General features: G+C 39.4%; 1 long non-coding RNA gene across 1 annotated transcript; it reads right to left on the bottom strand.

Annotated features, from left to right (window-relative positions):
- Nucleotides 1–6,184: 6,184 nt before the first annotated feature.
- On the bottom strand, nucleotides 6,185–7,003 carry LOC103959504. The gene is made up of 3 exons (XR_007253559.1): nucleotides 6,866–7,003; nucleotides 6,513–6,776; nucleotides 6,185–6,376 (listed from the first exon to the last, which is right to left on the bottom strand). It is a non-coding gene; the product is annotated as an uncharacterized LOC103959504 (long non-coding RNA).
- Nucleotides 7,004–7,369: the final 366 nt, after the last annotated feature.

Raw genomic sequence — 7,369 nt, 5'->3', positions numbered from 1 at the left:
GCCTACGTACCCTACGAAGGGATCAAGCCATTCGTAGTTCACAATTTCAATTCTAACTCATTTCCAAAATCATTCAAGTGACTAACAATCACTAAGTTCAAACAAGCAATTCACACCAATTGCATATCAAATACAGATTCGGAATATCAAAATTAGCTTAGAAAGGTAGCATTGGCTCAATGTCCACGCGCCGCCACTTGTGGCGGTTTCCAGCAAACGGAAACTCCAAATTCTGACGAACTCTAAAAATTACCAAATTTTACAGGGTTGTAGAGTTCAATGAGAAGAACAACTTTCATACTTGGGCCGAAGTCCAATTCTACCGGGAAGTGGCCGGAAAATCCCCCAAACCGCTGGAACCCTCAATTTAGGTAGTTGTCAATTCGCCACCAAAACGAAATCCAACACCTCATCCAAGGCTTGGGCCTTGTCCTTGGGGTTGAGGGGAGTCTTTTGGTGTGGTCATTGATGGCAATCGTTGTCGGATTCACTCAAAAAAAGATAAAACCACTGAGACACCCGTGGGTTTTGTGGCTTCGATTTGTGAATTTGGGTTAGAAATCTAGAAATCTAACACCATAGAGATGTTAGGCTCGATGAGAGCTTTCCATAGACACCTGAACCACCTCGAACAGAGGTCGGACGGAGAAGATAAGACAAGGTCAAGGAACCGGGTTGAGTCGGTTGCACGGATCCAAAAGGATCCGGTGCCCCCTCATCTCCCTCCTTTCTCTCCCTTCTTTCTCTGCCCATTGGTCCTCTCCCCTCCTCCTTTTCTCTCTCACATCCCTCAGTTCCCCTCTCTCTTGCTGCCACCTGGCAGCTTCCAACCCCATTTCTTTTATATATTTATATATTTATTTTTTTCCAATAACGAAAACATCTCTATTTTCTTCATTATAACTCTGTATCTCTATTTTCTTCTTTATAACTCCATTTCATGAATGGTTTTCGCCTACACGCTCATAGGATTGAACTGCATCCATATATGTCAAGAAATACGATAAAATATATGAGGATAAAATATGTCCTCGTAAAATTACGTTTAATCAACGGGGGGCATTTTCCACTTATCAATAAATTTTCTACATTTTCATATATTTTTAATTTTCTAGGGTATTACAGCCGCTTAGCGCCGCCTAGACTGTCTAGTGAGCGCCTAGGCAGCTACCTAAATCCTTCCCGCCTTAAGTGAACGATTCAGCCAAAATTGAGTCGAGCCTTCGCTGTCCAACACCTCAGCCGATTTTTAGAACATTGTCTTCCACACATTCTTGTTAAATTTGGTCATTGATCTTCTTTAATTCATTTGATATGATGGTTGAATGGTAAGGAGTGTGTGAGAAGTATGACATGATTGCAACCTAGAAGGATGTATTTATACCAATCGGGGAGAAGACAAGGATAGATGAATCCTTATTAAATCGGGAGAATCCCAGATGATATCTAGGAAGTAGATATTGCATCTTTTTATGAGTATGATTACTTGCGGTACACGGCAATATTTAGATTGTAAGAACTCCAAGATTATAAAAAACCTGCTGATTTCTTGCTAATTAGGTTTTCGTACCTCGCAAAACAAAAATGGTTAATCTCATCAAAGTGGTCAAACTTTGCCCATTGGTTCTGTAACAAAATGATGGTGGCATTGTTGCTTCATTTATTTAGTTCCACATCAGAGGCTGTCGAGTCCATGATAGGACTTTTGAGGTATGTGTACTCTGATTTGTCTTACTCTAGACCTGAAAAATCATGTCCCACACTCCCATCACCGTCGATCCGGTGACCCCTCACCGATCTTCACCCTAACTACACCCACCCAAGCCAACCATACCTACTTCTCTTCAACCCAACCACCAACTCATCCTCTCTGCGGTACACACTAAGCCACAACTCCCATTGCAACCCCCTCCTGCAATCAACCTACCACCAACCCCTATGAATGCCTAGATCTATTTTAGCTCTTATTTTTACTCTAATGTTGAATTATGTTAGTGACTGAAATCAATTTAGTTGAGAGAGAGAAGGAAAGGGATGTGGGAGTCTGGAGAAAGTAGCAGCTAGCTCAACGTGATCAAGCCTGCATTTGTCACGTCATGACTTAACAATTAAATTGACTGTTTGACTAACAAATGTATGAAGTTGTAGCTAAAATACAAGTAAATTTATGAGATTGAAATATTTTAAAAATGATGTACGAGGGGGTAAAATGTAATTTATCCAAAAGTAAATGATAAAATACATCATTTTTTACTTCATACGCACCTTAACATAATCGTGTTCATTTTTTTGTTTGATTTATTCAATTCGAGGACCACAATAAAAACAAGGAGTGGTGTGAGACTAAAAAAGAGTGAAATCAACTCCTTATTTCATAAGCTTTGCTATTGCACTAACTTTGTCCCACTCTAAATACTTTTCAACATGGTAATTTCAAACCATATTATAACAATTGTACTTTGAGCATCTCCAATAGAAGATGCAAAAAGTCTTGAAAGAAGTATTTTAGCATTTTGGTTGGTCGGAAAATGTAAATAAAAACTTAAATATAAATATCTTTTTATATTTTTTTAATGGTGGGTCCTGCCAATCAAAAAGAGGAAATTAAATAGGATCTCAAATTTGCATCTATCTCGTTGGAGTGTAACTCCTATCTACCTCTCTTGGAAATGTAAAATGGGATGTAAATATGGTTTTTGCATCCCTTCATTGGTGCACAAAACAACTAAGTCAGTACTATTAATCCTATCCAGTCCCTTATACGAGTTGCCAAACAAGACCTTAGTTGAGAAGTTGCTCACCTTATTATGTTAATAAACACAATCGCATGTCGACATGGCTCTCACACTAATGAATTTCACCTTTTCGCTCTACTTTTAGAACATCTCTAATGGAGAGATGCAAATTTAGATGTAAAAGTCACATTTACATCTCATTTTACATCTATGAGAGGTGTAAATGTCAGTTCTACTCCAATAAGAGAGATAAATTTGGGATTCCAAGCATTTTGCATCTCAATTTCAAAGATGGATATCCGTTCTGTTTGGTTTGGCATGGAAAGGTCATGAATGAAAAAGAAAATGAAGCAACCTTATTGCAAGGCATCATTACAAATTTCATTCTCAACCCTACATTATTCATACGAACACTAAGATGTGTGATAGATATTCCTTTCTACAGAGCATCCTTGGATAAAAGATGATTGTGGGATTCAACTTTGCGGGCATTACACAGTCCATCAACGCAGTCCCCCCCATTCGAAAACAGCTGCTGCCCCTACGCCTGTGCCTGCATTTTCCAAATGACATCCATTGTCATTACTTGTACGCACACAAAAGAGGAGAGGAATTATTTGCCTACGCACATTGATATCACTCCAAAGCGGCAGTCCTTTCCTCGTCACTTCATCTCATGCAATAAAGTGGCCACTGCGCGTGCACCTGAAACGATCAAATGAGGTCTCAGTACAATCAACAAACTTTTGCTCAACTAATTAGATTTCTGTTAACAAATTCAAATTTCGTATTCTGAAAATAAAATTTTGATACAGTTTTAATTCATGAGTTATGACGCATTCAGTATCTATTATTATGTAAACTTTAAAATTCACTTCCAGACAAATTTAACAGATGATTTAATCTGTTAGCAATCCAGAACCTACAAGATCAATAAAAAGAAGAGAAACTACACGTGTCGGGTTTAAGAATGGAGCAGCTTCCCCTTAGTTGAAACACTTACCCTTTCAGGATCCATTAATCTATAAAAGTACTGGAAGAAAGTAAAACACAGTGCTGTGAGCCTATGGAAAGTGGAATTTTAAGTATGTACCTGTTGCACCGAGTGGATGACCAATGGCAAGTGTACCTCCATTAACATTGATCTTTTCAGAATCAAGTCCCAACTTGTTACGGCAATAAAGATATTGGGATGCAAAAGCTGGCACACTATAGTTAAATTTGTTTAGAGAAAGCGAGATCCCACATCAGTAGCCAACCCTCAAGTTCTGAAATCCTTTTCATACGTTTTAAGTGAAAGAAGCTGATTACTGTGTATGAAGTAAAACTTATGCAACATAGAACTGTGCCATTTTTGTTTGTCCAAGAAAGATCCAAGTTCAGAGCTTTATTAGATATAAGGTAGCAAATTATGTAAGCATGCTGATAGCAATAAAACTACTGAACCCCAAAGATACAGAGAAATATGCTGGACACTGAGACCTATAAGGACACACTTCTGATCCTGCTTGTTGAAAAATTAAGGGAACATGGACTCCACAAATCTTAATTTCACCAGGCAGAAATAGTAGGTTAGACAAAAAAATAAGGTTGCCCCAACTGTCCAATAGATGCATGACTTCACCGAGTAGCATACCTGAATACACCCAGAATTGGCAAACCTTTTTGCTCAACAACACTTCTCTTCATCAAGAGAACAGCTCTAGCGCCATCACTAGCTTGACTAGAGTTACCTAAAAAGGATATACCAAATGATGATATTAAATAATGCAATAATACTTCTTAAATGAATTGTTGTATCATCTGTCAGAAGGTACCAGGCAATGGTACTCCCATCTTTCTTAAAGACAGGCTTCAACTTTGCTAGGTCTGCCAATGTTGTGTTCCAAATCCCATCATGAACAGAAATTGTAACAGTTTTATTGAAGTACTTTCTTGGTATAGAAGTGGCAACCTCACACAAGGGACTGTTTCTTAACCAAAGAAAGTATGTCTTGGATTTGCTCAATGATGCTAACATGAGCGATGCTAAACCAGCCACCACTCCTCTTGACAGTAAGCAAAAACCTAGCTTGAAGGGCACGCCACTCACGGATATCACCCATTATCAGCGATTGGTTGGAAAATTGATCTACCTCACAATCACTAGACCCGACATCACCTATTCTGTAAGTCTTCTGAGCCAATTCATGCACTCCCCGACTCTTGAACATTTGACTCTGGTTAAACGAATCTTACGCTACTTAAAAGGTTCAGTGGGTCGTGGCATCATCATGCGGAAGAATGACAACACTCAAGTCGTAGGGTATTGTGACGCTGATTGGGCAGGCAACGCAATCGATCGTAAGTCCACCTCCGGCTATTGTACATTTGTCGGTGGAAACTTGGTTACCTGGAAAAGTAAAAAGCAAACTGTTATCGCTAGATCCAGTGCCGAAGCTGAGTACCGTGCAATGGCTTCCACTGCGTGTGAGTTGATCTGGCTCAAGGGTCTTCTGTGTGATTTAGGATTTCCTGCAACTCTTCCTATGTCCTTATTCTGTAACAATCAGGCAGCCATGCATATAGCATCTAATCCTGTGTTTCACGAGAGAACGAAACACATTGAGGTTGACTGTCATTTCGTTCGGGCACAGGTGCAGTCGCAGGTAATTCAGACACGGTATACACGAAGCTTCGACCAGTTGGCCGACATTTTCACCAAGCCCTTGGCTTCTCATCGGTTTCAATGGCTTCTGTTCAAGCTTGGATCCATAAACCTTCTGGATCCAGCTTGAGGGGGAGTATTGGAAGTCGCTTTCTCCCTTAATTCAAGGGAATGGAAGTCGCTTTCTTCCTTAATTCAAGGGAATGGCTTTCTCCCTTAATTCAAGGGAATGTTATTTATTTTTCCTAAGCCAGACATCTTCCGTAATACAAGGGTGCTTTCTTCCTTAATTCAAGGGTGTCAACTCCCTTAATCAACTCCCTTAATTCAAGGGGCTGTTATTTTATTTTTTCCTAAGCCACCTGTTGTGGCGTAAAGCAAGAGGAGCAAGAGGTTAATCCTCTTATATATTGCTGTACAATTGTAAAAGAATACAGGAGGGGAAATACAATTCAATCCTTGAAAATCAATAAGTTTTCTCCTCACCAGATTTTGGGTTGACGATTTATTTTAATTCACTCAAATCAGTGCCACATCAAGACCACGCATGCCCTTGCACAAGTGTATGCAAACATAATCAGCCAAAACTGTATATTACCTTGGTTGCCACGGGAATAATTGTCTTTAAATTTACCAGCGGCAGTAGCAGCAGTTGCCTTCCTATGAGAGTCAACCTAAAACAAGTATTTAAAAAAAAGGGAAGTGTTATTGGCACTCCAAAAATCTCCTTCTATACTCCTCACAAGTGTATTTTTCTTTCCAAATATAAAAAGTTTGAAGTGTAGAATGAGATTTTTGGAGTGCCAATAACAATTCCCAAAAAAGTCCACTAAACATTGAAAAACTAGAGTACAATACCAAACAGAAAGATTTATTCAACTAACTGCTGCCTGATCTTGCTCCTTCCGTGAAACTCCAAATTGATGCGAGACATTTTCTGAGGGGTGATTCCCATAGGAAGAAGGCAATTTTGGGCTTGTTCAAACATCTTCACCTGACCGTAATGCAAATTTAGGAATCATACAATCCTGTTAAGATTTCATTTGTACAAGAAACTATTTATATAAAAGGGAAACAATGTACAAAAAGAATGTGCATGAGAGAGAGAGAGAGAGAGAGAGAGATAGTACATTAGGGTTAACTGATCCTTCCCATGCCATTGGATTTGCAGCCATAGATTCCAACCCAGCTCCAATTCATGCATGAAATAATCCGGGATAAGTTAAACTGATAAGGGTACTTGTCTGAACTGAATCAATCATGCGACAATAACAAAGACCTCGGCAAAGACTGACCAATATCATAAAATCCTGCCCTTATAGACGCAGCTACATCATCAATGGCCTGAAGTCCATATGAACATTGTCTGTTCACAGTTCTAATTGGCACAGTTTCTGCACATTATAACCATCATGCTCATGGCAATGATTAACAAACAATTGATACTAAAGGATCATTACATTTGCTTACGGGGTATACATACCAAGGATGCCAGCATAAAAGGCAGCCATTCTACACTCACTAGCTCTTTGAGATCCCGGAGCCAACACTGTACCCACAATAATATCCCCAATTTCCCTTGGGCTCACTTTGGTTTTCTCGACAACTGCCTACAACAAAGCAATTATTATCCATTCGTCTACATTAATGGGATTTGGCAATGCCGATGAGGAAAAAATCGACATGGTTCAGAAATACTCACAGAGGGGGCTACTGAGAAGCTTATGTGCCACTTAGATCCATTCATCAAATTCCTAATACACGCATTCGACTTTTCGGGGATCTAAGTAGCACAGAAGACACGGCTCATCAAGGCAGAATACTGATTCAGTTATGCACATGCTTGGCTCAAGAATGTATTGGTGGGTACAAGCAAGCAAGCAAGAACAGATTCATGAGCATATTGAACAATATATTTGATTTATGCATGCATGCACAAACCAAGATCACTACAAGAAAAAGGCCTTATTGCGACAGGTTTTTTGCA

The sequence above is a fragment of a genome, unplaced genomic scaffold (genome assembly GCF_019419815.1).
Source record: "Pyrus x bretschneideri cultivar Hongxiangsu unplaced genomic scaffold, Pyrus_bretschneideri_v1 Contig107, whole genome shotgun sequence".
NCBI classification, from domain to species: domain Eukaryota; kingdom Viridiplantae; phylum Streptophyta; class Magnoliopsida; order Rosales; family Rosaceae; genus Pyrus; species Pyrus x bretschneideri.
The sequence above is the reverse complement of the archived record's forward strand: the minus strand, read 5'-3'. Positions and strand labels throughout refer to the sequence as shown.